Below are 18,775 nucleotides of genomic sequence, written 5' to 3' on the forward strand. Positions count from 1 at the left end.
GAGAGGACAACCCGCAAGGAGGAGTGGGCTTAGCTTTTTGGGCAAGTTGGAGAGGACTGTGCTAGCAGGGCAGGGTTATCACGAACTCTGTAATTACACTTTCTCGGCTATGCTACAGGTTTCGCTTCCCAACAAAAGGGCCGACTTCGACTGGAACGAGCGCTCCGAACTTTTAAAGTGAAAGAGGGGAAGACATGGCAGGCTGGGAATCCGGCTCCCGGAAGGCTTCCACGGCGCTGGAGAACCACCACCGAATTTCCAGAAAAGAAACTTCTCTTCTCCGAACTTGCAGACCTCCGCGAGTCTCGGAGCGCTCTCAGCGGCCCGCCGAGCTTCCGCGCCCCGGACGAGGGAAACTGAGGCAGGGCAGGCGCGGCGCGCGCAGCTCCGGCCTCGGCGCCCGCCGGGAGGAGGGAACCCAGGGTTCCAGAGCTCTCCGCGCGGGCGCGGGCGCCTCCTCCCCGCCCTCCTCCCCGCCGCCCCGCCCTGCTCGGGACAAAGCCCAGGCCCGCGCCGGGAGGGGGCAGGGCGGCTCCCGCGCGCGCCCCGCTCCCCCGTGGGCGCGAGGCTCCGCCCCGCCGCCTCTGCCGGGGGAGCCCGCGCCCCAACGGCTAGGCGGCCGAGCCGGGCCCGCCCCGAATCCCCATGACGTCACCGGCGGCGGCAGGCCCCGCCCCCGGCCCCGGGCGGCAGGCCGCATGACGTCACCGAGGCCCCACCCCTCCGGAGCGAGTTCGGTCCTGGCGTTCATTTCATTCCTGTCCTCATTCCGAACATTCTTAGCATCGCTCGCGCCGCGCCGCGCCGCCCGAGCCGAGCCGAGCCTCTGCAGCCGCCGCCGCGGCCCCGCCGCCCGCCGCGGGCGCCCACCAAGCACTTTGCAGACTCGCTTCCACCCTGCGGGCCGGTCCGCGCGGCGGGGCCCGGGCCCGGGGCGGCCGCGTCCGGGGACAGGCCATGCAGTGAAACCCCCCCACCCCGTCCGCCTTTGCCCGGAGCCGCGGGCAGCAGCCCAGTGCGCCCAGCCGGCCCCGGGGCAGGAGCGGTGCTAGGCAGGGGTGGGGTGGCCCGGCCCGGGGACCGGGAGCCGGGGAGGGAGCCGGGCACCGAGCTGCGGGCGGGGGAACCGGCGCCGAAGTTTGCCTCGGACTCGCCGGGCGCTGCGGCGGCTCCCTTCGCCGAGGTAAGTTGGCGCGCGGGGCTGATGCAGGGTGCGGGCGGGCGGCGCGCGGGGCGCCGGGGGCGGGGGGCCGGCGGCGCGTCCCGCTCGGGCCGCTCTTTCTCTCGCGGCTCCGCTTTGTGTGCGGCGGGCGGGCGCGCGAAGGGCCGGGGCCGGGCCCCCGCGCCCCGTTCAAGGTGAGCGGCCGGGCGCCGCCGCGCGAGTTGCCGGGACGCCAAGTTGGGCCGCGCGCTGCGGAGCCCGCGCGGCAACAGGCGGCCCCCGGCGGCGGCCCTGGAGGCGGCCGGCCGCGCCGCGCCCCCCGAGCCCCCCTCGCCCGCCCGCACGCGCGCACACGCACACACCCTCACACCCTCGGGCAGTTTGCACGGTTTTCTCGGGGAAGTCAGAAGTTCGGAGCGGGCGCGGGCGGGGAGAGCCTCCGGCGCCGCCTGGGAGCCCGCAGCCGGCCGCCTCCCCCCAACCCCACCGCCCCCCCCCCCAACCCACCCCGGGCGCCGGGACCCCCCGAGGCCGGCCCGGGGTCCGCGCCGACTCGTGCTGCTGGCGGGGGTTCGCTCCTTCTCAAAGATGAAAGAAGGCACGGTCGCCTTTGCCGCTTCTCCAGGACTGTTGCTGCCGCCGCCGCCGCCGCTTCATTGCACATTCAAGTGGAAAATTTTCAGGAGTCAGCAGAAACATTGTGTCCAAAAAAGACTGAGTCGCAGTTACCACCAAACCCTGGAGGAGACTCTCCCTGGAAAACTTCCCTTCGGTAGGAAATACTGGGGGATTTGTTTGTTTATTGGAAGAGAAATGATCCCCAGGAGAGGAGAAAATCAGGGTGTACTTCTAGTCTTTGTTCGTAGCAGCAACACTTGTTTTCAAAAGTCCAGAGGCCCGCTTTCAAGAAAGTTCAACTTCTATGAGTTTCTTTTTTCTAAAATGCATTTGTATATTAAAAAAAAAAAAAGCAAAACTGAAGCAACATTTTAAAAGAGTTGAAAACAATGGAGGGCTCACACTTCCCTTATTCTCCTCCCACGAAAATAAATAAAATCCAGATCATAATTTTCTCTGCTTTTTAATTGTCTTTCTTTTTAAAGATTTATTTAAAGCTGAATGGTGTCACTGTATAAAAATATTTATGAAACAATGAAATAGCAGCCACCAGCATTTCTCAGGAGGCTTGTTAACTTCTCAGAAGCAAGTGACTGTCTGTGATTTGCAGAAATGAAAATTGACCTCCGTAAGCGCTGGAAACTTAGAGACGGATGATGTTCCAGGAGAGGGTCATGTAAAAAGGCCTGTTTTAAAAACAGTGCCTTGGAGGGAGCCCAGGTCCTGGGACAGAAAGGTCTGCAAAACCTATCAGATTTCAAAATGGTTAAACAAACAAACAAAAAATTAAAATACTACAGATATTGCAGAGGAGCAGAACACTAACAGTTCAGGGCAACCACAAGTTTCTCCCTCCCCACCCTTCTCCTTGATTGTTTCTGGAAGTTTTGCTGGTCTGATCGCTTGTGGTGTGCTGGGTGCCTGCAGGTGGTTACCTGAATAGACGGATCCCTTGTGGAACATGTGATCAGAGCAGGCAGTGTGGGCTTCTGTCTCTGCAGTGACTCTTGCTGGCGTGTGGTGCCTGGGGGTTTCTCCGCCAGGGTACTCTGAGGCACTGGTTGGGGAGCATAGCTCAGGCTGTGCCTAGTGCTTCATCCTTTGACTCTAGGGTTTGTGCCCTTTTGTAGATAGCAGGATCTTTAGGGCCGGACTTAAATCCAACTTTGGTAAGAATCTTTCCTCTTCAGAAGGAAACAGTGGAACTAATTACAAAGTGACTCAGGAAAGACAAATGGATTAGTTGAACCTTTGTTAACTGTGAGGTTTTGAATTGTTGATTATGTTTTGGGGGGAAAAGCTTATTTTTCTAATCTCAATATTTCCATAAATGGGCACAGATATTTTTGTTTAGTATTTTGTATGTGCAACTCAGTGTTGAGCTCTCAGGTTTCAGGTTTTAAACAGGGTTTATAATTCTTTGATTTGTTGTTGGTATATAAAAAAAAAAATGGACTGATAAGCTGTATCCATTACTGTTTCTTGCTGATGGTATAAAAGTGCCAGTGTGTAGACCATTTTATTTTTACTTTAATGGTAAGTATTATTTGGTCTGCAGTTTTAGGGTCGTAGTTTAATATCTTCCCCCCCTCCCTTTGTTTTTTTACAATTTTCAAACAAAACTAAGCGACTCTGCCTTGACAGTAAGATTTTAAAAATATAGGAAAGAATCTTTGTATAGACTCCTCCTCTCTGTGATCTTTCGTAAAGTAAGAAATAGAACTCCATCCAGAGAACATGCTTGAGAGATTGATGGAGGGTTTTTTCCCCCCCTTTTCCCCAAACATAAACCAGGACTCACCACCATATATCCTTAATGAAATTTAATTTAAAGAGGGATGGCAACCTAGTTTACTTTGAGCCGGATTGAAACAAATTTCTCATGGAGAGGCGCTTTTTGCATTGCGGCACTATGTGTGCTTAGGCCCTAGCGGCAAACTAATTATCTGTTAAGGGCAGGTTTGGGGCGGGGCGGCGGGGGTGGGGGGAGGGCACCATGGGAGAAGTCAGCTTCTTCTCTTTCCCTTTTCCTCTACCTCTCTGTCTTTATACAGCAGGAATTATGTATTTGGATACTCACTTTGGGGATTAATGTTCCCTTTTATTTAGAAAAAGGACAAGCAGATCAAAAGGAAAAAGGTGTTCTGTTTTTTTTGCTGCTTGAGCTTCAGTGATTTAGAAAGCGTTTTGAATTCTGATACTGCAGAACAAGTATAGGAAGGCATTTCTTAATGGGACAGCTGAAGAAGAATATATGTGTATCATTTTCTAGATCATATTTGTTACATCTTCAGTAGAAAAGTATGTAACAGGAATAGAGACTGTAGGTCCCAAATGTTAGATAGGCCTTTGAAGAAATGAGCTGTGCCATTAACAATATTTTAAGGTTCCTTGTTTTAGAAATGGATCAGTGTGACGTGGTGGTCGAACAAGAGTCTGTGCATCTGTGGGATTACTTTTCTTTTATGTCATGTATTATTACATGTTAATTGCGAGCATAATTATACTGACTGCAAATGAAAATTGTGGTGTTCTATCACTCAAAAGGTGGTGCAGATAACTGCATGTATGAGCCAGTGTCCACATGTGGACAGTAGGTAGGTAACACTTCTAAGCTTGTATTTTAGGCACATTGACTTGTTCCCAATAAAGAGATTGTGAAAGAATAAAAAACACTGCTGAGTGAAAGCTGGGTCTACAGTTTGGATCCATTTAGTCATAAAACTTTTTTTTAGGTCTGTTTTTTTTTTTCCCCCCAAAGACTGGAGGATACTGGTCAGAGCAAGCGTTGAGCTTTTTCTGTAGAACTGCAGGGAAATCAGAGCCCACCTTTCTGCTGATAAAGGCACGCATTGCAGCTTCCTCTTTAGAGTTCAGTGACTGGAACTGCAGAGGCTAGTGTCCTACTTCTGAACTCAGGGTGGGGGGTGGGTCGGGGTCGGGAAGTATATTGTAAGCTAATATATTGCCCTTTGACAAACTTGGGCTGTGCTGCTGGGCTGTTGGTATTGGGGACTGACCAATAGCTAGAATAATCTTTTATAGCTGCCTGGTGCTGTTTCTCATTTTATCTGCAGAAGTCACAGATTACCCGGTGGTGTTTCAGTTAGATCCCAAGTCAGGTTTGAACAGTATCAGTGATGCATTTGATTCTTTCATATTCACAAGGGTGATAAAATCAGGTAATTCAGGTCCATCTGAAGCCCTTAATGTTTCAGGGTTGGGCTTTTTGACAAATAGCAGTTTAGTCCCCCTTGTATTGTAATTACTACATGGTTTTGAGATCTGGGAAGTTTGAGTCTTCCCTCTTCTGGGATAGTTTGTGGAACCGTAGAGTATTTGGATCGAAATATCTGGAGTGTTTTGATTTTCTTTTGTTTCAAAGCTGTGAGCTATTGAGAGTCCCCAACCCGTTAAGGTTCTCTTCATAAGCTTCCTTGACCCTATTCCATATTTGAACTCCTAGCCGAAATTCAGTCACCTCTTCAGATACATTCAGTCTTCCTAGTGGTGCCTAGTAAGAACATTTTGAAATATGTATTTTTATTTTAGTGAAACCGAATGGGATGCCCTGAAGCGTGGGTTTTGAGGATGGTGTTTCTTACAGGGTGGGTCCCTCTCGGCTCTCAAGTTCTGTCCACTGGCTTTTTGCATGGTTGGGAGGGTTCTCAGAAAGTAGTTTTCATAGTCTGGGAGTCCTCGCTAATGGTGAAACCACTTGTCTGTCTTCTGATTGGAAAGAGGGGAGGGGGATCCTAGAGGCTGGTCTTTTCTATTTTGGGGTAGGCCAAGGGAAGTCTCCATCCTGGCTGTATCTGCCCCCACCCCTGCAAATTTACTTTCCCCATCAATATCTGCTATCCTCATGCAGTGCTTTCTGCCCCTTTTCACATTAGTTTTTAAGGCTGTGTCCTAGGATTTTATTAGCAGTTCTAGTTTGGGGAACAGAGCCCAGCATTGGAAAATGGGTTGAAAAGAAAAAAAAGGAGCTTACTAATGAACAAGTTAAGCACCACCATCGTCTCCAGTGGGGAATTCTGGTTGCTTTTAGGCCTCTGACAGATTTAGATGTATGTGCAAAGTGACTGAAACACTCTTGACTGGGAATATACAGCAATGACGAGTGCTGTTGTTTTTACTGATATATAAACTGAAACACTGCTGCTAATGGTGGGAAATGTTAATTATGTGAGAACATATTGAACTTATATTCTCTGGCATGAACTTTTAAAAAAAAATGCATGAACTGCGCCGCTTTTTTATAGGCACAGCTTTCTAATTATCATAATTCAGTTCAGCTCCGCTCTTGGATGGAGTTCAAGTGCAATCTCCATTTAACTTGAAAGGAGATTTTTTTTTTTTTTTTAAACTGAGAGTGTTTAAGAAAATTTGAAAACTTCATCCGAGAATGTTGTCTGCTAAGGTGTTGGTAATTGGGGGGGTTGAGATGAGCACCTTTCCATAATAGATAACTAGATCTGAATGTTAGGTTGACTGTCTTTTTTTTTTCTTTTTGCTTTGCCCTGTTTCCAGACCTGCATCTTGTACATTTTTGCATAACCAGATGCTGTGTGTTGCTGAGTTCCCTTTGAAGACCAGTGTCTTTGCCCAAATAGATAAACCAAATAAGTGAATATTTTATTACCATTAATGATATAACCTCTGTGAAGATAGGAACCTCTTTACAGAGTAGAAAGAAACTAAATGCGGAAATCTTACAAATTCATTTGCCGAAAATCCCCATTAAGCTGTGATACCAACCAAGCCTTTAGAAGGTGATCTCCTCATTTGTTCGACTTTGCATCTCAACTTGATGGCATTCTGTGACAGGAGTCATCTTTGACAGCATTCATTCCACGGTCTTGTGTCCTTTAAATTTTCTATGAGCTTAGTGCCTTTTCCAAGAAAAAAAAAAAGCTAATGAAGCCCAGGCGCCAAATCCTCTGTGGAATCAATTTTAATTGGAAGAAAGAACAACTTCAGCTGGACCTTCCGACTTTCGTCCAGCCTGACTTCTGCTGAAATGCAAAGGGAGCCCGCAGAAACCAAATGACTTCATTTGCTCTGGCACTTAAGAGCCGAATTCACTTCCACGGTGGTGAAATAAAAGGAGCCAAGTGTTTTAAATAGCCACTCCCCGAGGCCCGCCCGCCCGAGTGTTTTGAGAAAAGCGCATTGTCTGCTTGGAGCTCCAGCCGGGAGCCTGCCTGACCCGCCCTCCCCCACCAGGCAGCTCCATTTCTGGGGTTGACATCTGGTTTGTTCTGTTCACCTGATGTATACCTGCGCGCGCGGCGTGCACGCGCGTGGCCTGTAGGTAACGCGTCTTTTTGACATTGAACGTGTGCTGTGTTTCTGGTCTCTACGGGGTTCGGGGGAGGCACGGAGCTAATGGCACAAAATAAAATGTAAACACAGTAGCCGCCCCACATGCCGCTGCTGCCGGGTTTCTGTCCGAAGCTGCTTTCTGGGCAGGCGCGCCTATTGTTGCGGCAGCAACAGGCGGCAGAAGTTGGGGCACCATATGGCGGATGTGGGCCTCAGATAAGCTGTCTGGTAATTTAGCTTATCAATAGCATTTTGATATGCTCCGTTTTCAGATCACCCGTCCCCGTGGCTGGAGATGTCCTGGGGGCGAACTGATTGCGAACCATTGAAACCATTGTGAGCCAAGCTTCCTTTGGTGGAATCTCTTTGAACCCATTCTCCGTGGGGTGCCGTTTCATCTCCCAGCCTTTGGGAGACCACGGTGGTTAGAGTTAGAACCCCGTCAGCTGAGGGGACAGCAGCCCTGTCCTGTAATCTAGAACCGTTGGAAGACCTCCTCAGGTGTTTTCACTGAGAGAAAAACGGAAGACAAGCTACCTAATAGCATTTTTCTTGCAGGCAGAGCGGAGAAATTCCCATAATTCAAAATCTGCTTTTGTTTTAAACGCTGGAGAGCTAAGAGAAGGCCGATATTGCGCTTTCTTTGATAAAAGGTTTCTAGTTTTGTTGTGTGCTCAAAAGACCCTCCCCCGATATTCTTTCCCCTCGGAGTTTTACCTTAATCATAAAATATAAAAATGACTAATGCCTATATAACTGGAAACCAGGAGAAGAGTCATCTATGATTTGGAGGGAGGAAGCAGCTTCCTTTTTTTTTTTTTTTTTTTTTTTTTAACTGGGAACTGTTAAAGAGGGAATGGCTTCTAGAACAGTTCTAGTCAGGTGTCTTAGGGGACCTTGGGCAAAACTACCCTGCCAGGAGGGGACTGACGGGGGTTCTTCCTGCCTCAGTTGCTGGAGCCGGCTCGGGATTTCTGCACAGAGTAGGTGGCTGTGTGGAAATTTGAGGGTGTTCATCAGTCTGATCAGCCACGTGAATCTTATTCAGCAAACGTTTGTGCCCCCGACACGTGCCAGGCACCAGGGAAGCAGGGTGAGACTGTCGGGCACCTTTCCCAACACACCCTCCTTGGATGTTCTCGCTCATCCCCACACTTTGACTTCTGGGTTTGTAGTTCACTGTCCATAGATCCTTTTGCATGGCTAATTCAGGATGATCCTGACTCCAGTCCATGTCAGCCTCTTTCCACTCCTGTCCCAGGGAGCCTCTGTCCCACCAGTGTTCCTACCTGCCATGTGCACTGCGGCCTTCACGAATCTTTCAACAGTCTGGACGTTACCCCTGGAGCCTTAGGAAGGCTGGGCTCGGTGCAAAGTTGCTGTGCATTTAAGAGGTCCATAGAGGTGTCCACCTCTAGTTGGGAACCATTGCTGTAGATACTCTTAACGCTTCTCCTCACACCCGGTCAGACTAAATTTGGCCACCCCTCCTAACTCTGTGTGTGTTACCCCTTGGGAGTGTAGCGGTTGATTCCAGATGTGATTATAGAGGTGAGGTGTGTGTCAGGCTGGCTGGCAAGGGGTTTTTCAGGGCTAATTCTTGTCTGGCGGCTTGCAGAAGCGGTTTTACTTTCTGGGTAGTGGGACTGCTCATGGAGCTCCTCAGGTGGTATCCCTGACGTTGCAGGAGGGGATGGGAAGGGTGATCCTACCAGCAGCCCAGAGATGAGCCAGCTGCCGCTAAGCCTAAGCCGCACGTGCCTTTCGTTCCTTTTTTCTGTCTTCCTTGCACCTCGGGCACTTTGAAATCCAGATGCTCCCAGTTTTGTGTCGAACCGCTACTTGCCCCTGGACATTTGAACATTTGCAGGTGCTATTGGGTGCCAGGGGTTGGGTGATCGGTAAAAGGTGGTCAGAGAATGGCGAGCAGTAACATGTCCCTGCAAAGTTTGCAGTTTAGCAAGGGAAACAGGCCTGTAAAGAGATCATCACAATCTGGTGGGGAAGCTGTGTATATTTTGTATGTCGTGAGTTCTAAGATGCGATGCTTTATATTTGAACACTGTGGGGGTGGGGATGTGTCTTACAGTCGTGGCTGGGCAGGCAGTGGTCCTGACCTGGTATGTGGTTGCACACACTCCTCAAAGCCTGTACAAAGAATGCAGGGAGGAAGAGCATTCGGGGGTCCGTTGTGGGGCGCTCGTTAGGATGCTCTTGTCACGAGGGTCGTCGTGTGTGCCAAAGCATGGGTGTTGATGTCTCGGAGAAGCTGTTTGAGGTATATATTACCTAACCTACTTTGCTTATTATTTTCCTCTTTATGTGCAAGACTGACATGTGATTAAAAAAAAAGTTTCAATATGTATGAAATTTCGATTTCTGAATGATAAGGCAGCATTCTGGCACGGTTGGTTTCATAGCAATGTTTCTTAGAAATCACTGTCTTAGAGTTGAGGAAATGCTGAAGAAACACGTTTACATCTCCACCCAAAAGGATCTGAGGGATCTTTATATTATAGACAGGGGTTGTTTTGAGGGAGTGGGTCAGGAAGGGGCTTTCACTTTTTGAGCATGTGTCGTTCTCAGGAGCATGAATTTCCTTGTTTAACACCAGAATAAAGGGAAAATAGGTCAGTTGTCTAAGTGCTCTCGATAACATGCAAACAGCCGTGTCCCTCAGTGGTCGGGACCGAGGAACCCTTTGCAGAGGAAGTCGTGTTGGAGTTGGGGCTTGAAGGGAAAGGGTTTTATTTTCCTTTTCTTTTGGGGTGTGTGTGTGTTGCTAGATGCCATTTTGGGAGCAGAGCGGAGCTGAGTCAGTAGAAAACAAAGGACCCCCTGAAGTACTCTCCAGAGTACTGAACTCAACCCCGAGAAAAGGTGTATTGCCAATCTTTAGCTCCTACAGATCTGAAACTTGGCTTGAAGAATTAATTGGAGGAAGCAAAAGGGAAGAAAGCGGGGAGGCACCTGGTTGACAAGGGGAGTGGGAAGTTTCTGGATTCTGGTTTGGAAAAAGGCAGGAAAATAATGTGGTTTTAAAAGCACAGATTTGGAGGGGCGCCTGGGTGGCTCAGTCGGTTGAGCGTCTGACTCTTGATTTCTGCTCAAGTCATGATCCCAGGGTCATGGGATCTGGCTCCGCACTGAACGTGGAGCTTGCTTAAGATTCTCATTCTCTCTCTCTCTCTCTCTCTCTGTCCCTCTCCCCTGCTTGTGCACATGCGCTCTCAAAAAAATTAAAAAAAAAAAAAAACCACAGGTTTGGTTGGAGTAGGACACTCCTCTGTTGGACCCTTGGCTCAGCTACTTACTGGTTCTGTGGCCTTGGACAAATTACCCTCTGAGCCTTGGTGTCCTCATCCCTGAGTTTCAGTAGAATGCCTCCTGTATGTCTGATACAGAATACATGCTTGGTAAATAGGTATTTCAGGTGTTCTTCTGAATGTCAGGTCTTCACAGCTTTCCTGCCAGGGCAGCCTGACAGTGTGACTCTTGAGGAATACCCAAGGCTGAGGCAGAGTTACTTGAAGAGCTGGACTGCAGGTCTCAGGCAAATGGATTCAAATCCAGGAGTGGCTGAGGTCTGAGACCATTAATCACATTGAACCGTATTTCCTCTATTAAGAAGTGATGGAGGAAACCCATCAGTACATATATAACAGGTGAGGTCGTTCCTTGCCAAGTGGTGGTAGTTTGAATTAAATGGAAATGCTTCCAAAGGGGGGTAGCGGGGTGCGCCTTTGTGCACCGAAAGGAAACCTCTTTCTTAGATTGCTGCGTGGAAGCCACGCTCCTAACTTGGGATTGGCTTCTAAAAGGTCTCTGAGATGAGTGAATGGAAGTCATGTTTTCACAGAGAAATTATACCTGGGGCCCTGGACCTGCTGGGGAAACCACTGAGGAATCGCCCATGGAGGTTGAAAGGATCAAGCTTCAGGTGTGAAGGAAGAGGCAGAGACGTACCTTGCCCTTCCTTTTGCTGCCCCCGTTATACTGTTTGTTTTTAATTTTCTTTGGTATCGTACTTTATTTTTTAGAGTACGCTTCACACTCAGCGTGGAGCTTGAACTCACGACCCTGAGATCAAGAGTGCATGCTCTCCTGACTGAGCCAGCCAGGCTGCCCTCCCCGCAACCACTGCACTCTTTAATACCTGTTTGGGAGCAGGTTGCTTAACTTCTCTGCTCTCAGTTTCCACACATGGAAAATGGGGCTGACGCTACCTACTCTGAAGGGTTGTGGGCAAGTTGAGGTAAGAGGCAGCTCAGCAGGCCAGAGTCGCAGGTGTGAGCACTTTTAGAACCCAGACCATCCTGTTCACCTTCGTGCTCCAAGCTCTGAGATGAAGTCTTTGCCCCTTTTATTAGACTCCTTTCTGTCTGTGGGCCTTAAATATACTTCACAGAGTGATTCACGCTTGTGGGAATGGCAGCCCATCCATCGTTTTCCCAGTGTTTTTGCATATTAAGGAGAATGTTTGTTAGTCTAAGATGAATGTCTCTTTGGGTTAGTACCCAGGCACTTCCTGGATAGATGAGCTGGACCTTTTCTGAAAGCTGGCGGGTCTCAGTCTTGTGCCCTAAGCTGGTCCTGCTGTGCTCAGATAGCCAGCTACGCTTCAGGGTGTGTCCGTGTCCCCATGCTTTAAGACTTGGGCCACTCCCTGTGACTGGTCTGAGCAGGTAAGATTGCTTTGTGTGAGCCTGGGCTTGGGACCACCAGCATTTTATTGACATCTCTTCCTGCTGCCTCTTAACCAGGTCACACGGAACTGTGTGTGAGTGAATCTGGTTCCCCAGTCTTGAAATTAAAAAATTAAAATTAGAGATTGTTAAGAGAGATGAGTGGACTTGGCCGGGGGATAGAGGCTTTTGGAGATAGGCAGGCTGACAGCTGAGGAGAGGAGAGAGGCACATTAAAGACAATTCACAAGCTGTAAGTCTACTAAAAGCCACTGAATTACATAATTTTAAAGGGTAGGTAGATTTTATGGTATGTGACTTCTATCTCATAGAATCAATACAGTGCTGAATCTCGTTATCGCACTGAACAACTTTGTACTCACTTGGAGCCCCTCCCACGCCCCACCTTGCATTTGCATTTGTTTTGCTGGTCAGATGATTAAGGTTGATACTCAGAGTGATGTCCTAATATGAGTTTACATTCTTGCCTGTTTGCTGGTTTATAGTGAGAGGCCTTCAGGTACCCATTAGAAGTATCTAAGATGTAAGATGTTTTCACTTTATTTTTTTTAATGTGTATTCATTTTTGAGAGAGAAAGAGAGAGCAAGCAGGGGAGGGACAGAGAGGGGGGAGACACAGAAACCAAAGCAGGCTCCAGGCTGTCAGCACAGAGCCCGATGCGGGACTCGAACTCATGAACTGTGAGACATGACCTGAGCTGAAATTGGATGCTTAACCAACTGAGCCACCCAGGCGCCCTGGATGCTGTTACTTTAGAAAGAGTGATTTCAGGGCCTCCTGGGTGGCTTATTTGGCTAAGCATTCGACTCTTGGTTTTGGCTCATGTCTTGATCTCACAGTCCAGGAGTTCGAGCCCTGCATTGTGCTCTGCTGTGACAGCACAGAGCCTGCTTGGGATTCTCTCTCTCCGCTCCTCCCCTGCTCGTGCTGTCTCTCTCTCTCTCTCTCAAAAATAAATAGACTTAACAAAAAAAAGAAAGCAATCTCAATAATGTGGAATGACTTGCTCCTTACTGATACGTGTTGGCCACATTGACTGCCCATATGGCTTACACTTGAAGCCAGAAGCAATCCAAGACCTTAATAAATACCAACAAGGAAAAACTGGGAGATCATGAGAAAGAGACACTCGAAAGTCACCTGAGGCCACAAGTCGAGTATTGAATCTGATTTGTAAATTGTCTTAAGCAGGGAAGAAAAGAACCCAGAGTCAGGTTAATTTATACCCCAACTTTCAGGTTCTGCTCTGCCCAGTTTTTGTTTTTGTTTTTTTTTAATATTTATTTACTTTTGAGAGAGACAGAGCATGAGTGGGGGAGGGACAGAGAGAGAGAGGGAGACACAGAATCCGAAGCAGGTTCCAGGCTCCGAGCTGTCAGCACAGAGCCAGACACAGGGCTTGAACTCGTGAATTGCGAGTTCATGACCTGAGCTGAAGTCGGATACTTTAACCCACTGAAGCGCCCAGGCGCCCTGGCGCCCCTGCCCAGTTTTTTCTTAATTGTAATTTGGTCTTGTTTTTTTGTTCTCCCATGAGATGCTCCCTGTCTTCCTCCTAATAACTGTTTGTGGCAGTTTTTATCCATTGGTATTTTGTAAATGGTTGTCTTCTGTTTCTTGTGGCTATGTAACTGCTTGCCTGATACAGTCCTGCTTCTTGTCTGTATGTAAACAGTAGTTAATAGCACCCTCTTTTACTCTCAGATGCCCCGTTTGGATGATAAACTATACATACAGTCATTTCACTGTTAGGAAACTGTTGAGGAAACTGGGTGACCTCCTCGAATTAAGCAGAATGGAGAGCCTATCTTGGACAGGGGGCCTTGTGCCCAGGGGTTGAGCTCCTGACAGAATTAATCTGGAAAGTCTGTCCCAGGCTGTTTCTGAGACCAGAGCTACAGTAGAGGAGCTATTCCTATAAACCTGTGTTGCATTTAACCAAGTTGCTTCAAACCCTCTGCTCTTCTGTAGATCAATTCATAATGTATTAAAAAAAAAAAAGTGTCCATTCATAGGAATGATTCAGCATTGGTTCATTTCCTTTTAGACTAGCAAAGTTTAATTGAGAAGTTTTTCCCAGTGGAATTCTGAAAGGTTTGTATTGTGTGAAATTCGGGAATTTCAGATTATATTTTAGGACTTGTGGTCTCAGTACTCTTGACATTCTTAGGTTTCAGGCTTGCTTGTCTGTTCTTTGGGAGACTGTGGGATCACGTCCTCTGATGTACCTAAATATATAAGGCAGGCAGGGCAAGTGGAGTGGAATTTAAGACATTTTAGTATTTTGCCTAAAACCAAAAGTAATTGTAACGATACTGCTCAGTTCCAGGTGGTTGTTTTGACACCACTGTTTACTTAGTTATTTTGTCATGCGCTTTAGGCAGTAACTTGGGCAGGTGTTCAGCCCACTGTGGTGTCTTTCAGGCCTGAGCTTGGAGAACTGTTTCCTTGTCGGGGCCATTCATAGGGCAAAGGCATTTTTGAGGGTCCACCAGGGGCCAGGATCTTGGTCCCTCCACTTCCAGCTGTGTAGAAAGAAGGCGTGGTTGGACAGCCCCTGCCATTAGTTCCCTTGTGCCCTTGGGCAGGCAAGTCACTTGAAAATCTTGGTTTCCCTCTCTGGGAAGACAGTGCTGGGCCACCTGTCGCCCTGGCCCGCTTTCGAGCTGAGCTTTAAAGAGATAAAATGTGAGAACCTTAGGCAGAAAGGTCCTGGAGAACTGCGTCTTTATCGGTGTCATTCCATACACAACCCCAGACACCCCTCCTAAAGGCTGGATATGTGGACCAGGAGCAATACTGCTGGGTGACCCAATTCCCGGGCCACTCTGGGGGAGTTTGGGTAAGGAAGAGGCTGACTGGCCAGGTTCTGTCTTAAGACCGTTCTTTAGCATTACCTCATTTAAACCTAGGAGCTCCATTTGTAGTCGAAGAAAGTGAAGCTCAGACAGGTTTTAATTCCCTGCCAAAGGTCACACAGCCAGTGTGACCGTGTAACAGGGCCAGTGTTTGAAGCCAGTTCCTTGATCTGTGACTCCTCAGCTGCCAGGCCAGAAAGATTGCATATTAAGTCACCTGTCAGGTTTTATTATTATGGCATTTGAATGGAGTTAAGATAGATTATGACATTGAAATTAGAGGTAAGCTTCCCCTCACTTGGTGTATTTGTGCAGAAAAGGTAAATAAAGTACACAATACCTTTGTTTTGTGTTCTTGGTGACCTGTTTTACTCTGTCTTCCAAACAAACGTGTGGCTAAGGTCCTAAAAAGTTGGGTGTGACTCTGTCAAGCCTTTTATCAGGGAATTGTCTCACCCGGTTTTGTCTTCTGGAGAAGGGGCAAGAGTCACCTCTGTCCTTTGGGTTTAGTCCTCAAAAGACTATCGGGACTCCAGGGGTGCCTGGGTGGCTCAGTCAGTTATGTGTCCGACTTTGGCTCAGGTCGTGATGTCACGGTTCATGGGTTCGAGCCCCACATCAGGCTCTGTGCTGACAGCTCAGAGCCTGGAGCCTGCTTCCGATTCTGTGTCTCCCTCTCTCTGCCCCTCCCCCGCTCGTGCTCTGTCTCTCTCTCTCTCTCAAAAATAAATAAATATTAAAAAACAAAACAAAACAAAAAGACTATGGGGACTCAGTACCCCTCAGTGCTCAGGGTATACTGGCCATTGAAAATGAGAGGGTAAGGCTCCTGGGGACTGGGTTGATCTGAACTCCTTTGTGTTTGTGTGTATTGTGTGTGTGGAGGGGAGGTTGATATGGTTTGGAAGTGTGGGTTGATGATCCATATTGCTGTGTGTGTGTGTGTGTGTGTGTGTGTGTGTGTGTGTGTGTGTGTGGAGGGCCGCTGATGCTGTTTGGAGGCCTAGGACTGGACCTTCCAGTTTCTCTGGTTTTTCTTTGGAATGTGCTCTGTTGGCAGGCTGTCAGAATATGTCAGCGCCCCCCTCCCCACCTGAAGGCCTGGATATGGAAATGGCCTTATGCCGGGGGTAGGATTTAGGCAGGCAACCTTGACTTCACTCCTTGTTAGCAAGGGTGCTTGGGAACCTGGGAGATGGGATCAGTTCCTTCCCTTCCCCGCCCAGGTGACCACCTGAAAAACACACCTTAGGCTGTGCTATGTGGGGAGCAGTGGCAGAGGCTGAGGGAAGAAAGGGTTAATGGGCTTGCTCAGAGCCCTTAATAATAAGGCCTCTGAAGAAGACCTTAGGGTCTTCAAAATGGGACTGCTAATGGGGTTGCTACCCATCTTTGACACCTTGGCTGGTTTTTAGTGAGAGTGGGCTGGTTGATCCTCCTTTTCTCCTTTTCACCTGGTTCTGGTGACTCTGATCCAAAAGGGCAAGTTGGGGCCACTGGTGGCCAATTTCTGGGCCCTGTGCTCTCGTCTTTCCCTCCTTCCCAGTACTGGCCCACTCCTTTCTTGGAATCTTCATGCTCCTGTGCCTTTTGGGTTCTTCCGCCGTTGGCCATTTTGGTTTTGCCCTAATTTTGTGTAGTTCTCTTTGTGTAGCACAGTAGCCAACAAGCATGGTTTTGAGGTCAGACCCTGGTTCTGGCTCCAGTCCTGCTTACTGGGTGTGTGATCTCAGGTAAATTTATTCTGTTTCCTCATCTGAAAACTGAAAATAATAATATGGTAAGGTGACCTGATGGAATATGGCAAATGGCCCACAGTGAGCTTCTGCATTGTCTTCCCCAACAGTTTCTGCAGCCCCCTGCCTCCGGTCCCCACCTCCCCCCAAGGTTCTGAGGGCTTTGTCCCGGCCAGAAGGGACCAGTCAGACTGGAACGCGTTTATTTGCTTTTCCATCTTCCTCTATTGGCTTTAGTTTTAAGCTTTTTCCCAGCCTCCACTCTTGCTGGATTTCCTGCTCTGTGGTATTTCTCCCTTCAGACAATTTCCCTTTTGCTTCCACGTTTTCACACACAGACACGCATCTGCACATGTGTGCATGCCCTCTACTTTTCACCCGTGATCTTCTACTCTTGTCACTTGGAGATCTTAGAAATTGTCCCTGCAGTTCCCTAAGGTTCACCAAAAATGGCCCTCAGAAAAGCCCCATTTATCGATTCTGGTACCTTTAACCCTGGAGAGCACTGAATCTTTTTTGGCTTATGGAGTTAGCAGCACTCTCAAGAGTTGTTGCTGTTTTGAAAAGACATAACTGATAACTACATGAACTTGTAGAATTACACACATTTCTCCTACTCCTCTCTTTGACCTTGGGCAACCTCTTTAATCTTTTGGAAACTCAGTTCCTTTACCTGTAAAATGGACACAGTAGTGCCTTCTTTTCAGGTTACAGCAAGATTTAGGATGGCACCTGACAGAGAAGGCAGTGTCCCATAAGTGTTAGTGGCTGTTGACCACTGTGATTACTGTCACCCAGCAGCTGAAAATTAGAGTGCCAAGTACCTCTTCCTGTAGCATTTTTCTCTCTGAGGGAGTGGGATAAGAATAGTATCTTACTGTATTTAAAATAAAAAAAAAATTATTTATTTTTGAGAGAGAGAGACAGAGTGTGAGGGGGTGAGGAGCAGAGAGAGAGGGAGACACAGGATCTAAAGCAGGCTCCAGGCTCTGAGCTGTCAGGACAGAGCCCGATGTGGGGCTCGAACCCACATACCGCGAGATCTTGACTTGAGCCAAAGTCGGACACTCAACCGACAGAGCCACCCTGGCACCCCGTGTCTTACTGTATTTTATTTCAGATTGGTCAGACTTTTTATTATGGGTGAATTCAGTACAGTAGAGGGCCTTTGTGTCCCATCATCACTTAGTAACAATCATCAACGCATGGCCATTCTTCTTTATTTGAGAGAGAAAATATGAGAGAATGAATCTTAAGCAGGCTCCCACACTCAGCACAGAGCCTGACGTGGGGTTCGATCCCATGACCATGGGATCATGACCTGAGCCGAAACCAAGAGTCAGTGCTCAACTGACTGAGCCACCCAGGTGCCCCAACTCATGGTCATTCTTGTTTCTTCCAAATGCCTGGCTCCTCTCCCACTAGACTTCCATTCTGAAGCAATCCCAGATGTCATACCATTACATCTGTAAAGTTTCCAGTGTTTAAAAACTATCACTCCTTAAGAAAGAAAAATACTAACTGCAATATCATCACATTTTAAAAATAATTCCTTAATATAAAATATCTCTATCTATAAAAGTCATTTTTCAGATTTCCTTGATTGTCTCGTCAACGGTTTCCCACAGTTGGGTTTGTTTAAGTCAGGATCCAGAGGAGATCTACAGCTTGTGTTTGGTTATTGTGTTTCTTAAAACTCTTTAGACACCTCTCTTTCCTCCTTTACTTTTCCCCTTGAATTGATGTGTTACAAGAGCCTTGTGGTTTCTGTCTTGAGTTCCCCTCCTTCTGGATTTTATAGCTTCATTTGCATTCTCAGGGTGCCGTGTGTCGTGTTCCACAATCCTGTTTTTTCCCATAAGCGGGAATCTAGATCTATCAGCTCTATCCGGTTCAGGTTTGTGTATATATATATATTTTTTTTTTTGAGAGGAATACTTTTTTCTCTTAAAAAAATTTTTTTTAATGTCTGGTTTTTTTTTGTTTGTTTGTTTTTTGTTTTTGAGAGAGTGCAAGGGGGGGAGGAGCAGAGAGAGAGGGAGACACAGAAATCTGAAGGGGGCTCCAGGCTCTGAGCTGTCAGCACAGAGCCCAACTTGGGGCCCAAACCCATGGAACCGCAAGGTCATGACCTGAGCCAAAGTTGGATGCTTAGCTGACTAATCCACCCAGGTGCCCTGACAAGAATATTTCATAACTAGTATTCCCACAAGAGGTACATAATTATAATGTCCAGTTGTCTCTCTCTTTGTGATATTAACAGCCATTGATTTTTCATCTCTGCCTGTATCTGTTATTTCTTGTGGTCTTTATAAACCGCTCATATTCCAGTCCTCTTGTTCTTTGTTTGTGAGCTAGAATACTCT

The 18,775-nt window shown here is 47.9% G+C and overlaps 1 protein-coding gene across 3 annotated transcripts in view; it reads left to right on the forward strand.

Annotated features, from left to right (window-relative positions):
• The first annotated feature begins 995 nt into the window (after positions 1-995).
• TEAD1 (TEA domain transcription factor 1) overlaps positions 996-18,775 on the forward strand; it is a 261,367-nt gene continuing 243,587 nt past the window's right edge. For all 3 annotated transcript variants that reach the window (XM_042959706.1, XM_042959707.1, XM_042959708.1), the window contains exon 1: positions 996-1,183. The gene's annotated coding sequence lies outside the window, so the exon portion shown is untranslated. The remainder of the gene's footprint in view (positions 1,184-18,775) is intronic.

Source organism: Panthera tigris, chromosome D1 (genome assembly GCF_018350195.1).
Source record: "Panthera tigris isolate Pti1 chromosome D1, P.tigris_Pti1_mat1.1, whole genome shotgun sequence".
In the NCBI taxonomy this organism is placed as follows: domain Eukaryota; kingdom Metazoa; phylum Chordata; class Mammalia; order Carnivora; family Felidae; genus Panthera; species Panthera tigris.